The 20,188-nt window shown below is 40.9% G+C and overlaps 1 pseudogene; it reads left to right on the top strand.

Moving 5' to 3' along the window:
• The first annotated feature begins 971 nt into the window (after positions 1-971).
• Positions 972-20,067, top strand: LOC127421639 (F-box/LRR-repeat protein 6-like; annotated as a pseudogene).
• The last annotated feature ends 121 nt before the right edge of the window (positions 20,068-20,188 follow it).

The following is a 20,188-nucleotide window of genomic DNA, read 5'->3' as shown; positions in this document are numbered from 1 at the left end:
TAAAAGATGTTTTGATTGCTTCCTTGTTTGAAGTAGAACACAGGAAGTCATAAAATAATTTTAAGTCAATACACAAAAGCCTGAAGTGTGGTTTTGAAGCAGTAACCTTGCATTTGTTTATATGAATTTGACCACAAAACTAACTTTCACAGACATTTGGATAGGTTGATAAATGATCCTCAGATAAATGACCCTGACCAGTAGGTATGTGTTTGAGTAAAATTAACATCTTGTCAATATGAACTGCCTCTGGTCTCCTCGTTACCAGTGTACCGCCAGTGGACATGCTAATCTTACATTGGTAGAGGGGTTCTGCCTGGCCTGCCCACTCTCGATTGAGTAGCATTGTTTTCACAAAATAAACTATAAAACACACACACATATATATATATATATATATATATATATATATATATATATATATATATATATTTGTTTGTTTTTTTGTTTTAAACATTATTGGTTATTTTTAATATATTCTTTGAATTAAGAATTGCCAATGTACTATATCTCCCCTGAACGTGAATGTTTTATAGTTTATTTTGCAAAAAACAATGCTACTCAATCAAAAGTGGGCAGGCCAGGCAGGCTAGCCAAGAAAGCGGATATGATGATCTACACTGACCAGCGGTAGCAGAACCCCTCTACCAATGTAAGGTTAGCATATCCACTGGCGGTACACTGGTAATGAGGAGACCAGAGGCAGTTCATATTGACTGGATGTCAAAGGAGAGATGCTTCATTACGCTGAATAAACTGCTTTGAGGAAACAGCTCATTACTTAATGAATTGACCGCCTGTCTGCTAATCTTCAACATGATTTACACTAAAAAGTCATTTTGAAGTGAACTATGTGTAGAGTTTACTATGATAAAATTGCTTTTTTAGAAGGGAATTCAGTTTTGGTGACAGTTTACGGCTCTCCCCTTTCATTCGTATCGTATCCGCAAATAGTGATTTACTGTCGTAACATGCTAGTGGGCCTTTATGCTCTCGCCTATGGCAGAGGTTGTGTTTACAGTACCAAAGAATCTCTGTAGGTAGTGTTAATACAAAGCATCATGGGATTAAAGCAGTAACAACAATGGAGCAAAACGCTTTGATTATGTTTTTAGTATTGGTGCTGTAAACTCTAAATTCCAGGATTGTTTCAATTTTTAAGCGAAGACCTGCTTACCTGCTGAATACATGAGCAACAGTGTATTCAGTTGAAGAGGAGCAATGATAAAGTTAAATATTTTTCAAAGTCTGTGTTTAACTTGGGTCAAAAGTTTTGGGTAGCCTTCTACAAGCTTCTCACAATAAGTTGCTGGAATTTATGCCCATTCCTCCAGAACTGGTGTTACTAAGTCAGGTTTGTAGGCCTACTTCCTCGCAACTGTGCCGTTAAGCAGCTTGGAAAATTCCAGAAAATGATGTCAAGCCTTTAGGCAATTAGCCAATTAGCTTCTGGTAGTAGGTGTACTGAATTGGAGGTGTACCTGTGGATGTATTTTAAGACCTACCTTCAAACTCAGTGCCTCTGCTTGACATCATGGGAAAATCAAAAGAAATCCGCCAAGACCTCAGAAAAAAAATTGTGGACCCCCACAAGTCTGGTTCATCCTTGGGAGCAATTTCCATATGCCTGAAGGTACCACGTTCATCTGTACAAACAATAGTATGCAAATATAAACACCATGGGACCACACAGCCATCATGAATCTCAAGAAGGAGACACATTCGGTCTCCTAGAGATGAACGTAGTTTGGTGCGAAAAGTGCAAATCAATTCCAGAACAACAGCAAAGGACCTTGTGAAGATGCTGGAGGAAACAGGTAGACAAGTATCTATATACACAGTAAAACGAGTCCTATATCGACATAACCTGAAAGGCTGCTCAGCAAGGAAAAAGCCAATACTCCAAAACCGCCATAAAAAAAAGCCAGACCACAGTTTGCAAATGCACATGGGGACAAAGATCTTACTTTCTGGAGAAACTTCCTTTGGTCTGATGAAACAAAAATTTAACTTTTTGGCCATAATGACCATCGTTATGTTTGGAGGAAACAGGGTGAGGCTTGCAAGCCGAAGAACACCATCCCGACTGTGAATCATGGGGGTGGCAGCATCATGTTGTGGGGATGCTTTGCTGCAAGAGGGACTGGTGCACTTCACAAAATAGAAAATTATGTGGATAAATTGAAGCAACATCTGAAGACATCAGGCATAAAGTGAAGGCTCGGTCGCAAATGGGTCTTCCAAATGAACAATGACCCCAAGCATACCTCCAAAGTTGTGGCAAAATGGCTTAAGGACAGCAAAGTCAAGGTATTGGAGTGGCCATCACAAAGCCCTGACCTCAATCTGATTGGGCAGAACTGAATAAGCTTATGCGAGCAAGGAGGCCTACAAACCTGACTCACACCAGTTCTGTCTGGAGGAATGGGCCAAAATTCCAGCAACTTATTGTGAGAAGCTTGTGGAAGGCTACCCAAAATGTTTGACCCAAGTTAAACAATTTAAAGGCAATGCTACCAAATACTAACAAAGTGTATGTAAACTGTAATTGTCATACTGCTATGTTGCTTGGAACCACACCCAAGACTTTCACCCACTGTTGCACTTGTGTATATGGTTGAGTGACAATAAAGGGATTTGATTTGATTTGACTTCTGACCCACTGGGAATGTGATAAAAGAAATAAAAGCTGAAATAAATAATTCTCTCTACTATTATTCTGACATTTCACATTCTTAAAATAAAGTAGTGATCCTAACTGACCTAAGATAGGGAATGTTTTCTATGATTAAATGTCAGGAATTGTGAAAAACAGAGTTTAAATGTATTTGGCTATGGTGTATGTAAACGTCTGACTTCAGCTGTAAGTAGTGATGACAGCGTATGGAAGCCCAAACAGAAGGTAAATGCAAAGGGCAAAAGCAAAATCGCTCCTATCAAAATAAAAAAAGCTCCTGTAAAAACCAAAGTTGCTAAAGTCACAGAAGGAGCTGTTGACAAAAGTTTTGATTTGGACAGTGTGCATGTGGATAGTTTTGACAACTGGGGCCAGATCTTACCAGTAGATGTGCTGGTGAAAATTTTTCAGTTTGCAGTTCTGCAGGATGGAGCTGTACCTTTTCTTTGCAGGTGAGTCACATATTGGTCCATGCATCAGCCTCTCCTAATATAATGCAAATAGCATGCTTCGGTTTATGTTGATAGTTGCACTTATATGCTCTTTAAAAGGGTTGGCCGAGTTTACTGTGTTTGGAACAGAGCTGCATCCATCTTGTGGCACAGAGTGTCAGTTGGCTACTGATATTGAAACTGGTAAGAGTCAGTTACGAGGGACTGAACAGAATATTAGGAATACTATAGACTGGCTAGCTCAAAACAGGTTGGTTGAAACAGTGGTTGATCTAAACAAGAAGTGTTGTGATTTTTCATTTTTAACAAGCAAGTATTGTTTTTAAACAGGAGGAACTAACAAAGCCATTTTTTTTTTCATGTAAGATTATGCATAGCAATAGATGATTTGTACTTAATTGTTGAGTCTTGCAATTTGTTGTCTCAGTTTCCTCCAGATTCTCTCAGCTGAGGGACTTTTCCCTTTGCAACTGGAAAAAAAACATGTTGATTATGTTATTCAGGTAATCAAAATTCCTTTGCCATAGAATGGTCCTGCCCCAATCTTAATTCTCTCAAGCTGTTTTACTACATGGGAGTGACAGAGAAAGCCTTCCATAGCATTGGCCCTGATTGTTGTTCATTGGAGAATATAAATGTGCATCATTCTGAGGTGTGTGTGTGAATAGAACTTTAAAGGTGCACTCAGTAAATGTTTCCCCATTAAAAAGTTTTACTCCTAAAGAAATTAAATGCAAATTATGATGAGGACTCTAGTCATATCAGTAACCTTATCAAAACTGTTTTATTCTACATGGGGCAGGGGCACCCTCATGGGACTGCCATTTTAGAATCACATAACCAGCTGAATACTACTTGCTTAATCATAGACCCCATTTCCACCTGGTGTTAATATACATTTCCGGTAATCCGATCACATGTGGTCAGGTGAGACACATCACTGTTTATACCTGGTTGTTAAAATGCATCTTCTGTGACCACTTGTGGTTGTATTTGGAGGGACTCTGTTTCATGATGACATACATCAATCAGTATGTCAGTGTGTTCCTGCGTGATAATAAACCACAACAAAGTCAGAAAGACAAAGAAAGTGCAAAGAAAATAAAAATACACACTGTGCTATTTCTCCCTGATGCAGCTAAAAATTTAAATCAACATTTCGAGCAGAATTGTCCATTATTTTAGTGGATTAGTTGTATTAAACTGAGCTGCAGATGTTCATGCTTCTCATTAGTGTCCATGCATGTTGATATCAGACACACTGTTGAAGATCCGTTAAGTTCACATGTGTGTATATATCCGCTTTTTAAAATATTCAGATTGGACAGTTATTTCCTTTTAAAGCCACTTGTAACTGGTAAAGTTTAAACTCTTGTTTTAGCACAGCGGTTGATTGACAGGTGAGGGGTGGGGCTTCGCTGCTGCCGGGATGCATTCAGGACGAATTAGCATTTACACATCAAATGTGATGCATTCATATGCGTTTATGTGGTTTTTGTGATCAGATCTCAAAAATTTTTAGACCTGTATTTAGCGTTGACCACATTTGATTCGATCACCAAAAAGTCTCAGTAACCATCTTGTTATTGGACACATTCACTCTTGGATTTAATTAATCATGGCTAATTGTGAATAGTGAATTTCTAAAATGGCGTCTGTAACTGAAAACTGTTGAATTTGAATGATATTACATCCACACCACTGGGTGTCACTGTAAGTCCAAGATGACACGAGCAAAAAGTTACTAAGCGCACCTTTATTCTTGTTCCCTTTGATTTAAGAAGCAAGGTGGCACTTTAATTTTTTTTCTGTTATAGAAGTATGACACTTTCTTTTTGTTGCTCTTTCCTTGACAAAGCTTTACAATGTTTCATATTTTTTTAAATACAGTTTCATATTGATGGCCTGGTGTCCTTCCTTGAGACGTATGGCAGCCAAATATAGAGTATTTATTTCACACACAGCTCCAAGAGTGACCGACTTCTTAGCGTTTTGTCTGTAAGTTGATATTTACTTCATTGGACTCTTATGTAGAATGGATCAAATTAATCGTCAGCATTATTGTTTGAGTTGTTATTTTTGTTTCTGATGAGTGAATGTCTCCTAATCTAAAGAAAGGTTGCTGTCCTGAGCTCAGGCTGCTGGAGATCATTACTAAATTAGATGGTGGATACTGCCAGCTTCCCAAATTTAAACATAAATTTGTAGTCGACTTGTCTACTAATCTAAAAAGAAAGAAACCCTCAGAAAACATCCAAAAACATTGTGTATATGCAACCCAATTAAAGGGATAGTTCACCCAAAATAGTTTCTATTCATTTACTCATCCTCATGATATCCCAGGTGGTATTAAAACTATTTTGGGTGATCCGATCAAAAGTGTTCAACTGAGAAAAAAACGTTGTTTAACACCTGGTAGTAACATGCATCTCAATGCGTCTACTGTGACCACTTGTGATAGTATTTCAAGGGAAGGGTCTCTGATTTCATGACTGCATCCATTAATCTCTACATAAGTGTGTTACTGCATGTTAATATAGTGCAAAAAAGTAACAAAAAAGCAAAAAGTAAGTATGCTTTTAATGTGGTTTGACTGATATGATCTCAAAACTTTTTGACCCTGTTTACACCTGTATTTAGCACGGTCCACTTGTGATCAGATCACCTGAAATACATGTTAAAGGTGCACTCAGTAGGTTTTTTCCTCATTAAAAATTTTACATCTAAAGACATTAATAGTAATTTTGAAACATATGTATAAAATCATGAGCACTCACGTGAGATGAAGAGTTCAGTCACATCAGTAACCTTATAAAAGCTGTTTTCTTCTACAGTGCTGTGAAAAAGTATTTGCCTCCTGATTTCTTCTATATCTGTGTATTTTTCATACTAAATTGTTTTAGATATTCAAACGAGATATAACATAAAACAAAGGCAACCTGCTACAGCATCTAAATCGGGTTCAAGTCAGGACTTTGACTAGGCCACTCCAAAACTTTAATTTTGCTTCTTTTGAGCCATTCGGTGGTGGACTTACCCCTATGCTTTGGATCATTGTCTTGCTGCATAATCCAGTTGCGCTTGAGCTTCAACACACAGACTGATGACTGGACGTTCTCCTTTAGGATTTTCTGGTAGAGAGCAGAATTCATGTTTCCCTTAATTATTGCAAGTCACCCTGGCCCTGAAGCAGCAAAGCATCCACACACTATCACACTACCGCCAGCATGCTTGACCGTGGGTATGATGTTCTTTTTGTGGAATTCTGTGTTTGATTTATGCCAGATGTAACGGGACCCTTGTCTTCCAAACAGTTCCACTTTCGACTCATCAGTCCACAGAACATTCTCCCAAACGGTTTGAGGATCATCAAGGAGTGTTTTGGCAAAATTCAGATGAGCCTTAATTTTCTTCTGGGTTAGCAGTGGTTTTCGCCTCACAACTCTTCCATGGATGCCATTTCTGACCAGTGTCTTTCTGAGAGTGGAGTCATGAACAGTGACCTTTATTGATGTGAGAGAGGCCTGCAGTTCCTTGGATGTTATCCTTTGCTTTTTTGTGACTTCCTGGATGAGTCGTCGCTGTGCTCTTGGAGGAATTTTGGAAGGTCAGCCACTTCTGGGAAGGATCACTACTGTGCTAAGTTCTCCATTTGGAGATAATGGCTCTCACTGTGGTTCTTTGGAGTCCCAGAGTCTTTGAAATACATCAGTCTGGGAAGGGTTACAAAGCTTTTTCAATCACCTTGTTCCTCATCATTTCTGGAATTTCTTTTTTTTTTTTTGTGATTAACATTTTATTAATTTTCAAAACAAAGAAAAACAAAACATATATACAGTGAATCGACATTAACACCCACTACTTCCCCTCCCCGATCAAGAACCCCACCCCAAACGAACATCCCAGTAGTCTTACATAAGTACACACATTTACAGAGAATAAAATAATAAATAAATATATACATACACACACACACACACACACACACACACACACACACACACACACATATATATATATATACATACATACACACATACACATACATACATAAACATATACACACACATACACACACACACACACACACACACACACAGAGTCTGGGGCAAAACGAAATCCGAATGCCCAACACGTCACACAGAACACTCTGTACCTTCAACCAAAATTCCTGAATCTCAGCGCACCACCAAAAAACATGGGCCATGTCTCCTTCCTCTGATTGGCATCGCCAGCAGGTGGGTGTGTCTTTAAGACCAAGCCTATACAATTTAAAGGGGGTCCAATAGAACCGATGTAAAATCTTGAATTGTATAAGGTGCACCCTTGCATCTCTCGATGCAGTTTTTATGTTTTTTAAAATCCTAGCCCATTCTCTCTCCTCCAATTCCAGGTTCAAATCTTTCTCCCATAATCTCTTGAGAGTGGTTGAGACTCCGTCCCCCAGACTCTGAATTAATAAGGAGTAATACACTGATGCCTCATGGCCCTTTCCAAAAGCAGAAATCACACTCCTAGAGTATCTGCTGCATTAGGGGGGTGTATGCTACTCCCAAAAATAGTACAGAGGAAATTGCGTAACTGAAGATACCTAAAAAACTGAGATCTAGGGATCCCAAAATATTGAACCAGATTTTCAAAGGATCTCATCACTCCGCTCTCGTAAAGATCACCAAGTGAATTAACCCCCCTCGCAATCCACTCTGACCAACAAAAAGGGGACTTATTAATGCATAGTTTGGGGTTTAGCCATAGGCTTGAGGCAACATTTAGATAAATATCTGAATTAAACACTCTGGACACTTTTGTCCATACTGAGTGTAAATGTGAAATAATTTTAGTTTGATGGAAAGGCTGTGCAATGGCAAAATAGGGGCAAGGAGATCTTGTTCAATGCAGAACCAGGGAGGGGCTCTTCAGGTGGAAGCGACCAATGAGCCAAATGTCTGAGACCGAATGCATAATAATAAAACAAAATCTTGGGTAGGCCTAGCCCACCTTTGTCACTCGGCCTATGTAATTTATTGAAATGTAGTCTGGGGCGCTTACCACTCCAAATGAAAGACTTCGCTATGCTATCAAATTGCTTGAAATAAGAGAGGGGGACATCTACAGGGAGAGACTGTAGCAAGTAGTTAAAGTTTGGAATACAGTTCATTTTAATAACATTAACCTTCCCAATCATCGATAAATGTAATGAAACCCATCTGTCTACATCGCTCGAAAACTGTTTTATTAAAGGGTCAAAATTAACTCTGACTAAATCAGACAAATTTGTTGGGAATAAAATGCCCAAATACTTAATGCCCTGTTTGGGCCACTGGAAGGTGCCTGGCTGGAAGGCCGTTACTGGACAGTATGCTGTCAAAGCCAAAGCTTCCGATTTAGACCAGTTGACTTTGTATCCTGAGAACTTGGAAAAGGAATTAATAATTCTGTGGAGGCAAGGCATGGATCTAGTGGGGTCGGAGATGAATAATAAAATATCATCTGCATAAAGCAGAAGCTTATGCGCCACACCTCCCGCCATCACCCCTGGAAAATCATCATCTTTTCTTATCGTGGCTGCTAATGGTTCCAGGGCAAGACAGAACAATAATGGGGAAAGAGGGCAGCCCTGACGGGTGCCCCATCCAGAGTAAAATAATCTGAAATTAATCAATTTGTTTGTACCGCTGCTACAGGGTGTTTATAAAGTAACTTAATCCAACCAATAGACGTACTCCCGAACCCATATATTTCCAAAATCTTAAAAAGTTAATCCCATTCTACCATATCAAACGCCTTTTCGGCGTCAAGTGAGATGGCAGCAACCGGAGTCTGCTCTTTTGCCACTGACCACATGATGTTGATGAGACGCCTAATGTTGTCAGAAGAGCTGCAGCCCCGAATAAACCCCACCTGATCTATATGTATAAGAGATGTCATAACCTTACTTAATCGGTTAGCCAAAATTTTTGCCAGAATTTTTACATCTAGCTGGATCAGGGAAATTGGACAGTAACTTTTACACTCGCTTGGATCTTTGTCCTTTTTAAGAATCAGACTGATCTGGGCTTGTGTCATGGTTGGTGGAAGCTTTCCATTCTTTAATGATTCAGTATAAACTTCTAACAAAAGTGGAGCCAGTTCTGTAGCATAAGATCTAAAAAAAATCAGTGGCAAAACCATCTGGCCCCGGAGCCTTACCAGTAGGTAGGGACTTGATTACCTCGTCAAGTTCCTCCAAGGTTATCTCAGAATCAAGAGAGTTTTTTTGCTCAATCGTCAATTTAGGGAGTTCTAATGGTTCCACAAAGTTCCTAATATCTTCATCAGTAGACGAAGACGTGGAACTATAGAGATCAAGATAGAATTCTTTAAAAGCATTATTAATATCAATGGCTGAGGTAAAAATTTCACCACAAGCAGATTTCACTGAGGGAATAGTAGAAAAAGACTCTCTCTGCTTAACATATCTAGCCAAAAGCTTCCCTGCTTTGTCCCCTGACTCAAAGTATGACTGTCTTGCCCTGAACAACCAAAACTCCACTTTCTGCGACAGAATAGTATTATACCTGTATTTCAATCGGGTCAATTCTCTGAGGCCATCAGATGACATATGGTGCTCCAGCTCTGCCTCGGCACTTTTAATATTTCCTTCCAACTCCACAAGTTCTCGTGCTTTGAATTTTTTGATAAATGAGGCATACTGTATGATTCGACCCCTAAGAACCGCCTTAAGTGCCTCCCAAGCCACGCCCACAGAGGATACTGAGGACCAGTTGGTCTCCATATAGACACTGATTTCAGTCTTTAACATTTGTTGAAAATCAGGATTTTGCAAAAGGGATACATTAAATGGCCAATTATATTATTTCCTTTTCTCTGTATGTGGCAATAACTCTAAACTCACCAGGGCATGATCTGAGACTAAGATATTTCCAATTGAGCAATCAACAACAGATGAAATGAGGGACTTCGATATAAAAAAAAATCTATTCTAGAATAAATCCTATGAACTGATGAAAAAAAATTTATAATCCCTACCAGATGGGTTCAGAACTCGCCAGATATCTACAAGACCAAGATTTTTACAGATCTTGTGAAGTGTCAGTGTAGCTCTAGGGGGTTTACACACTTTTGCTTCACTGTGATCAAGGACTGAGTCCATCAAAAGATTAAAGTCTCCTCCCAATATTATGTCATGAGAGATGCCAACGGCTTGCAACATCCCTTCAAGATCTATAAAAAGCCCTGATCATCAGCGTTAGGTGCATAAATATTAGCCAAAATCAACCTTTGCCCCTGAATTTCTCCTAACACAACAATGACTCTTCCTAATTTATCTTTAATCTGTTTGAGACATTGAATTGTAGATGTTTATTAATCAATATAATGACTCCCCTGCTCTTACTTGAGCCAGCACTGAAGAAAACATGTCCACCCCATATCTTCCCAAATTTTTCAGCTTCTTACGGGGAAAGATGTGTTTCTTGTAGAAACACTATATCATATTTCTTGCACTTAAGAACAGAAATAACCTTCCTTCTTTTTATGGGGTGCCCCAACCCATTTACATTCCATGTGGAGAGAGATAACCCATTCACATTAACATTTGACATATTGATATAATAATAAAAAATAAAAAAAATGAGTGTGTCAAAAACAAAATTATACAGACCACATTCCCCATTAATGCAACAATCAAACCTCGAACTTTTTTTTAACAAACAAACAGAAAAAAAAAACATGTGCATTAACCCCGTGCACGACAGCGCCAACCGCCGACAATCCCTCTAAACTCAAAGAGTCCATGTACGCCTACGAGAGCCCCCGTGACAACTTTGCCATCGGAATGCTCGAGTCCGGTGCTTCTGCACAAATTTTGTGAGACACAATTACAATAACAGAAAATACTTTGTAAAACATACCCCAGCCAACAGGCAGAATAACAGAAAAAAACATGTAGATTCATTCACAGAACTGTCTTGAAGGTGTGTTCCTCCTCAAAATAAACTCCAGCTAATATAAAACCGTTCAGTTTCCTCGGACAGACAAACAATTGTTCAGTGAACCAGCTGTTATGAGTGCAGCAGATGAGGTAATCATTCTACTAGGAGGCATAAGCACAAAGAACAAGCATATTTAACCACAACTGTCCCGAAGTAGTGTAATTCCACAAAACAAGCGCCAGCCGTTAGGCAGAACCAGCGCGAAAAACAAAACCGGCATCCCGGTTCCTCGGATGATCAAGAGCCAAACTAACTCGGAGGCCACACAAAAAAAAAAAAAAAAAAAAAAAACACCATAACTTACTCAGCCCGTCAACTTTATAAAAGACGTCCTTTATGTGAAAATATAGATATTTTGTGGTCATCCAAAGTGTCCATTCTCAATCTGGCCGGAAACTTCAGTGTAACAAAAAATCTTCCATCAATGCAAAATCTCTCAATCTCAAAATTTCTTGGAGTCATGCCATAAAACAAACTCCAGCTGCTAGGCAGAGTCAACACAAAAAGAAATAAAAATGGCACCCAGCTTCCTCAGATAATAGAGTACCTAAACCGCGAGTCAGTCCACTAATATAAGAAACATCAAATGGCTTACTCCAATGTATTTATAAAGGAGAGTGCCTGTTTTGGACAAGTAAATACTTTGTGACCATTCTTCGTTTCTATTTCAGTTTGGCCGGGAACATCAGAGCAAACGAGATCTTTTTCTGATGTAAGAGTTTCTTGCATTCCTTGAACCAATCACGTTTCTCTCTTGTGGAATTTGCAAAGTCCGGGAACAAGAAAATATTATGGTTCTTCCAAGAAAGCTTCCCTTTGCTCCTCGCCTGGTGCAACACGAGATCTTTATCGGATAATTTCAGAAACTTGGCCAGAATGCATCGAGGCCTATCTCCCTCAGTAGATCTCCGAGCCGGCACTCTGTGAGCTCGCTCGATTTCCAGTTTATGGCCTGTTATGTCGAGCAGAATTTTGACTTCCCCGCCATATTTACCTCAAAGAGCAAGTATGTAATTGGGTGTATCGAATCTCACCGGATCACAACATGAAAATAATTTAAAAAACCAGCAAAGCTCGCAGAGCTCGTCATTCACACGTCTGTCTCTCACATGGCGTCACATGACCCCCTCATTTCTGGAATTTCTTTCGATCTTGGCATAGTGTGCTACTGGGTGAGACCTTTTAGCCAACTTCATGCTGCTGAAAAAGTGCTATTTAGGTGTTGATTTGATTGAATAGGGCTGCAGTAATCAGATGTTTCCTGGGTGTTTCTAGTCCAGCTGAACCCCATTATGAATGCAGTTTCATAGATTTGGGAGATTTAGTTACTTTTTTACACAGGCCCAGTTGGTATTGGATAATTTTTTTGCTTCAATAAAAAACATTATCATTTAAAAACTGTATTTTGTGTTTACTTAGATTGCCTTTGTTTTATGTTCGATTCTGTTTGAATTTTTGAAAAAATATAGTATGAGATATACACAAAAACAGAAGAAATACTTTTTCACAGCACTGCACATGGGGCAGAGGTGCCCTCATGGAGGCAGCCATGTTAGCATCACATGACTATCTGAATACTACTCACTTAATCTCAGTAATTTACCTGTTATTGGACACTTTGATTCATGGATTAAATTAATCCTGGTTTACTGTGCATATTGAATTTCTACAATGGCATTGGTAACTGAAAACTACAGGGTTTGAATGATGCAGCATTCAGTCTACTAGGTGTCGGTATAGGCCATTCTTCAACATACTTTAAAAGATTACTTAGTGCTCCTTTAATACATTGCCAGATATAACCAGGCTCAAATATAGGATTAATCACACCTCAAAAGAATTCACATTTTTTTCTTGATTAAAATTGGTATCATTATCATTAACATAAACCATTTTAAAACAGCCTGTTTGTCAGGTGTATTTTGTTGATTCATGTCTTTTATTTTGAAATTCTAGTTCCTGTTTCATGTCATGTGTTGCTGTATCCCTTGTCATGTGATTTCTGTTTTCCCTCCATATTCATGTGTCATGTTTTCATTGGTTTATTGTTTAATTAGCTTGTTATAAGTTCTGTTTGTTCATTGGTTTATGTTCTCCCATGTCTTGTATTTAAGCCCTCATGTTTTCATTGTCTAGTTGTGAAGTATTGAATGTGATGGTATGTGTTTGGTACGCCGTAGCCGTAGCCGTAGCCGTAGCCGTAGCCGTAGCCGTAGCCGTAGCCGTAGCCGTAGCCGTAGCCGTAGCCGTAGCCGTAGCCGTAGCCGTAGCCGAGTCCATGTTTTGTTTTGTAGTCAGGGTTATTGGTGTTCATGTTTGTAAATAAACTGCACTTGGGTTCTTCATCTTCACGTCTTTGTCATTGCCATCATTGTCAGCAGAGCCAACAACATTACAGAATACTTCACCACCACGAACCCAGCAGTGTTACTTCTGCGCCTACGGCAGGGGAATCGTCCCCTTGAGGATTATGTTGAGGACTTCTGCGGTCTAGCCAGCCAGGTGGACTTTAATGAGGTTGCCCTCAAAGACTGTTTTAGATTTGGACTGAATGAGTCCATTTTTTTTTTTTATGCCTGGAGTTCCCTCAACCTGGCTCAATATATCGACCTCGCCCTACGGTTCATTGGTTCCCCGTTCACTGTGGGGGAGGCGGATGCCGGGCCAGAGTTCCACGTCATGACCGCCGCCGCCGGGCCAGAGTTCCACGTCATGACCGCCGCCGCCGGGCCAGAGTTCCACGTCATGACCGCCGCCGCCGGGCCAGAGTTCCACGTGATGGCCGCCGCCGCCGGGCCAGAGTTCCACGTGATGGCCGCCGCCGCCGGGCCAGAGTTCCACGTGATGGCCGCCGCCGCCGGGCCAGAGTTCCACGTGATGGCCGCCGCCGCCGGGCCAGAGTTCCACGTGATGGCCGCCGCCGCCGGGCCAGAGTTCCACGTGATGGCCGCCGCCGCCGGGCCAGAGTTCCACGTGATGGCCGCCGCCGCCGGGCCAGAGTTCCACGTGATGGCCGCCGCCGCCGGGCCAGAGGTCCACGTGATGGCCGCCGCCGCCGGGCCAGAGGTCCACGTGATGGCCGCCGCCGCCGGGCCAGAGGTCCACGTGATGGCCGCCGCCGCCGGGCCAGAGGTCCACGTGATGGCCGCCGCCGCCGGGCCAGAGGTCCACGTCATGGCCGCCGCCGAGCCAGAGGTCCATGCCACGTCACAGCAACGCCTCAGCCTGCTCCATGCCACGTCACAGCAACGCCTCAGCCTGCTCCATGCCACGTCACAGCAACGCCTCATCCTGCTCCATGCCACGTCACAGCAACGCCTCAGCCTGCTCCTTGCCACGTCACAGCCACACCTGAGCAGTGGGACCTGGAGATGGTTCCCACCCTTATACCCACCCTTAGATCTCCTGAGCAGGCAAGGGGAACTTTTTTTGCCCTCCGACCCCGCCTGGACCCTCCGAGCCCTGGACTTCACCTTGGCCTGTCGGTCTCCTCGACATTGCCTCAGCTCTGCGTTCCCTCGGCTCCACTACGGTCCTTCAGCCTGTCGGCTGTGCCAGGGTCCCTCGTCCCTCTGGCTCCTCCTTGGTCTGTCGGTCACCTGGCTCCGCTTTGGCCCTCCGATCCTCTGGCTGCGCCTCGTCCCTCCGATCTGTCAGCTTCACTGGGGACCTCCTTCCCTAAGGCTCCACCTTGGTCCACAGTCCCACCGGCTCCACCTCAGTCTTCCGATCCCTCAGCTCCACCTTGCTCCTCCGAGCCTCCAGCACCGCCTTGGTCCTCCCTGCCATCGGCTCCACCCTGGCCCTTCGAGTCTTTGGCTATTCTCCGGGCACCATGTTCCATGGCTCCGCCCCTCGAGCCTCTCACGGCTCTGCCTTCCATGGCTCTGCCCCTCGAGCCTCTCATGCCTCCACCCCCACGGACTTTGCCTTGGTCCCATGCCCCTCGCCCTTTCTTGCCATGCCACCTCCACACCTCAAGACACCCACCCCCCCCAGCTCCCTACAGAACTTTGAATTTATGTCATGTTTTACGTGTTTTGTTTATGTGTTGGGGTGTCAGGAGCCACCCCTTAGTGGGGGGGATATGTCAGGTGTATTTTGTTGATTCATGTCTTTTATTTTGAAATTCTAGTTCCTGTTTCATGTCATGTGTTCCTGTTTCCCTTGTCATGTGATTTCTGTTTTCCCTCCATGTTCATGTGTCATGTTTTCATTGGTTTATTGTTTAATTAGCTTGTTATAAGTTCTGTTTGTTCATTGGTTTATGTTCTCCCATGTCTTGTATTTAAGCCCTCATGTTTTCATTGTCTAGTTGTCAAGTATTGAATGTGATGGTATGTGTTGGTACATTGTAGTCAAGCCATAGTCAAGTCTAGTCTAGTTTAGTCCATGTTCATGTTTTGTTTTGTAGACAGGGTTATTGGTGTTCACGTTTGTAAATAAACTGCACTTGGGATCTTCATCTTCACGTCTTCGTAATTGCCATCATTGTCAGCAGAGCCAACAACGTTACACTGTTCAAGGGTTAATGTTTTTAAACATCCTGTTTGAATGCATATGCCTGATGTTTTTCTCTAACTACATTATCCAATGTTTGCCTCTCTTTTAAATTATATTATTTTGTAATGTCAGACTTTTAGGTTGATGAATGTGACTCCAGTTCCTAAAATGATCCGCAACACGCCCAGTTCAATGTCTGGAGTCCCCATGCTAGAGAAGCTGTGCATTGCCACTTCCTCTCACTGCTTCATAATTGACAGTGACCTGAACAATGTGTTCCATAGCGCCCCTCACCTTCGAGTGATGGATTTGCATAGCGGTTCCCGCATCACAGCCACTGCCCTGTTTGCTCTGCCCTGTTTGCTCTGGTTTTGTTGTTTTCAAAATAACAAGAGAGCAGACATTTATGTGCCTGCTGAAGTGAAAATGTTACTGTGTAAATGCTTTGCTACCGAGCATCAAGATTGGACAGAATTTCTGAATTTGATAATTTTATCATACAGCTCCACAACAAATCCACCGTATGATATTGACATTAAAATGTCCAAAGATAGAGAGTGCTTCCAAGGTGGAGTATAAACTTAAGGTGCTCTATGGTCAAGCATTCATAATAGTCCAAAAACAAAAATCTGGATAACCATGGCACTCTTATTAATTAAAAAGCCTTTATTATCATATGGCTTATTACAAAAGTTAAAACATGTGAATATGTTTGTTGAATATATAGTAAAATATGTAAATTAGAGCATTCTGGGAAATGAAATGTTCTTCCACCATGGTCCATGAAAAGAAAGTTAGTTAATTTATTATCTATAATGAAATTTCTATAAGGGGCTTTTCAACTTTGATCATTAAAATCATCTAATTATCTAGAATGCTATATGATAAGATTTGTATTGGTAATTCATACTGAGCCTGTTTAAATGCACTACAATATGCCGAAACCTACCAAAAAAACAGTTTATTAAAAAAATCAAACAATGGAAGAAAACTGCATTTACATGACACTTGAAATCATAGGTTATTCTGTACTTTTGACGTCAAAACGTAAATGGGCAAGCGTACAACACGTGCGCACATTGGATAAGCCAGTAGGGATGCTGGTAAAGGTCTTTACATGCAACACAAAATTGCTGTAATGGGCAAAAATCTAGCTGTCGGCCAGTTTATTCTTAAGCCCTTTAAGACCTTTAAGAAAGCAGTTTAATGCATTTACATGACCACACACATTGTCGGCTTATTAAGCATAATTGGTGTAACAACGTGCATGTCAATTGGCTCACTGTCAAGACTGCAATGTTTAAATGATTAAGAACTACACTTTTTGAAATGTATTATTTAAGCAATATCACACGAGCAAGAGTGCGATATGGCCCTACTTCAGCACTGCTGTGATTCGGCATAGGTAATCACAGCAGTGCTGATTTAGGGACATATAGCATGATTGCGAGTGTGATATTGCTTATACACAACAGTTCAATGAACAAGTAAATTTAAAAAAATTAGTAAAAACTGAGTACGGTCATAAAAAACGAATTTGTGCATGGAACTACTTTCTTACGCGACGGATCAGAATCTGCCGTTGCTGGTTCAAACCAAATGATGCATCCGAGCCTTCGTTAGTAATTCAAAAATGTCACTTCAGAAATAGTATCACGACTTGTGCTGTTTCTAACAAGTTCTTGGATAAACAAGGATGGATGTGTGTGTGTGTGTGTGTGTGTGTGTGTGTGTGTGAGAAAGAGAGAGAGAGAGAGAGACAGAGAGAGAGAGACGGTGCGTGTGCGATCACCTGTTGTCAGACCCAAGCAGAGATGCTGTCAGCTTTCTGAACATCAGCTTTCTCAGTGGAAAAGTAGCCGTCCAAGCGGAGGTATTTCTCCTTATTTCACGGTAGCCTGTGCACAAGGGTCATTCACTACATAAACCGCAATGTCCTCCGCCATTTTAAACAGAACGTCCTCTCCAATGTGGAAACTCCGGTAAGAGGTAAGTGCCTTGAGTTGTGTAATTTATCAGTCTGTTGTGTCTCTTAGCTATGATTTGCCGTAATGCTGAAGTTGTTTGTTTAAAGCTGTTTAAAGCTATTTCCTAGCTTTAGTAGTATAGTAGTAATACGAGCGATCACGGAGTGCTGTTGTATGTAAACACTGGCTGATGCGGATTCACTTTATGTCACCTAACTGGCTCATATTACACACAAAAATGATCTTTTGCCACCACCTGTTAGCTAATATATGTAATGTAAATTATATAAAATACATGTAAAAAGAGACACATACAGTAGCTCTTAACACATCTGCCCTGCTCTTACACTCTTACACAGCGGAGTGATACACACAGTGAATCGTCAGAGTGCTAATGGTGTGAGACCATCAGTGCTCATGGAACGTCTCTCGTCCAATCAGATTCGAGGACCGGAACTAACTGTTGTATATTAAAAACTACAAAACTAGAGCAGTTACATGAAATTCTTTGATATACTGCTTCCTTAAATTCAAATTCTAAACATAATTCTGCATTCTGTTCTGCATCCCACATTTATATTCTTTATTCAGTTAAAACTGAGGAATTGAATTTGAAATTTAAAAGGCATTTTCAATTAAATTCTTAATTGCGCTCATACCTGCAGAGCATTCATTCTGCTACTTTCAGACAGTAGCGAAGGTACTGCCTGAAAGCGTCTGGGCAGGACTTCAATAATATGCTACTTTTTCCCTTAACTTGCCTTGCTGGGCTATCTTATGTAGGACTGGAGTGTCTATATTGGGGCCTGTACTTCAACAGCAACACCATGGTGGCATCCAAGAAAGGCATACACATGCTAACCCAGAAATGGAACAATACCCTTAGGGAGCTTGATTTGACCAACCAGGCATTTTCAGAGGAAGACATGGAGATTGCCATGGGACATCTAGCACATGGCACTGGAGTTGTCTCTTTTTGCTCCTTGAATCTCAGTGGGACTAAAATCACTTCATCTGCTCTCAGGTACAAGTTCAGAATCACTTTTGTACAGTGGCGTATCCAGGACATTTTTACTGGGGTGGCCAGGATGGGGCACAGACCCAGTGTGGGGTGGCGATACCGGGAGAACCTTTACGAATGGCACATGATCAAAATGTGTAAATATCGCATTGCTTTGCTTCAACATCTACACATGTAGAATAAATGAATTCTTAAACTCATGTTAGCATTCACTGAATTGTTTGTCTTCAATATCAGACTGTTGTTTTGACATTTGACAGTTTTCTGTTCCTGTTCTATTTCAACCTATTACAGTTTCTGGGAATCTCTGGTTATTTTAACATAACATCCATTTTTAAATCAGTAATTGTTTAGTAGAAGTCAGTTGCACATTTTTAAGAGCTATTCTCATTGTAGAGAATTAATCTGCGTATAACATCAGGTATAGTGTATAATCATAAAAAGATACAAGTACAGCTGATAACTGATTGAGGCACATTCAATCAATTATTCATTCATTTATTAGCTATAACTGCATTGTCCAGCAGAAATATTGTTAAATTGGGTACGAGGGCATATAAGTGTCTGTCTGGAAACCCCAAAATTGCAGATTGAGCTCTGAATACAGTAAAAAACAAAACTCTATTTACAGTGTCTACTCAGGTTTATTTTCCACATGTTCTGATAGCTTCAATTACTTTGAATATTACCAAATAAAATAGTTAGTCAAATCATTTGCGCCATTTAAGTGCAATTTGCCCTGCCTCTGCATATTTAAAATATAAAATAAGGTATAAAATCTTTGAAGATTTTATTGATCTGACTGACCAATAATACACATAAAGAGCTCATAAATAACTCATGTAAAGATTTAAAGTACAGTCACAGCACAAACCCCGCTGCCTGCGACCTGTGCCACCTGCCTGGCCACCCGCGGCCTGCCCCTCCCCCACTGATCAAAGATCAGTTCACACAGCTTCAGTCCCACCACTACTATAATGGTCAGAAATATAAAACTGACCCTGGGTCAGTGTGGCTCTAAATCAACAAATGACCTGAGATGTCATCTTTGATTGACAGGTGTTTCTATTGGTTCTTCGTTCTTGTGCTGATGAACATGATGAACTACCAGTCAATTCTGGGGTGGCCACAGGGTGGCCAGTGAGATTTCAGGGATGGCCCAGGCCACCACAGGCCACTCCATAAAATCGCCACTGCTTTTGTAGTTGCACCATATCAGATCTAATCTTTGGAAAAGAAACTTTTCTTGCTTTTCATAGGAAAAGCAAAGATTTCCTGGTAGTTATGTGTAGAAAAGAAGCTACAATTTATTCATGTTTCACAGGTTACTGATAAGCCAGTCACCATCTCTGAAGTACTTAAACTGTCGTCCTGCCGGTATCTGCCCAGAGGACTCAAATGAATATATCATGGTCAAGAAGACATTCAGTCGCTTATGGATAAATTAAGCTGAACATGTACTACTGAAGCAAATCAGTCTGATTTATTTGATTTAGCATCAAATATTTTTTTTGGATATGTAAATAAAGGTAAAGCCTTTCCAACTTATGTAAGAATTTTAATAAAAGTTTCCT

This window comes from Myxocyprinus asiaticus, chromosome 30 (assembly GCF_019703515.2).
Source record: "Myxocyprinus asiaticus isolate MX2 ecotype Aquarium Trade chromosome 30, UBuf_Myxa_2, whole genome shotgun sequence".
In the NCBI taxonomy this organism is placed as follows: domain Eukaryota; kingdom Metazoa; phylum Chordata; class Actinopteri; order Cypriniformes; family Catostomidae; genus Myxocyprinus; species Myxocyprinus asiaticus.
This window is presented reverse-complemented; position numbering and strand designations above follow the sequence as displayed.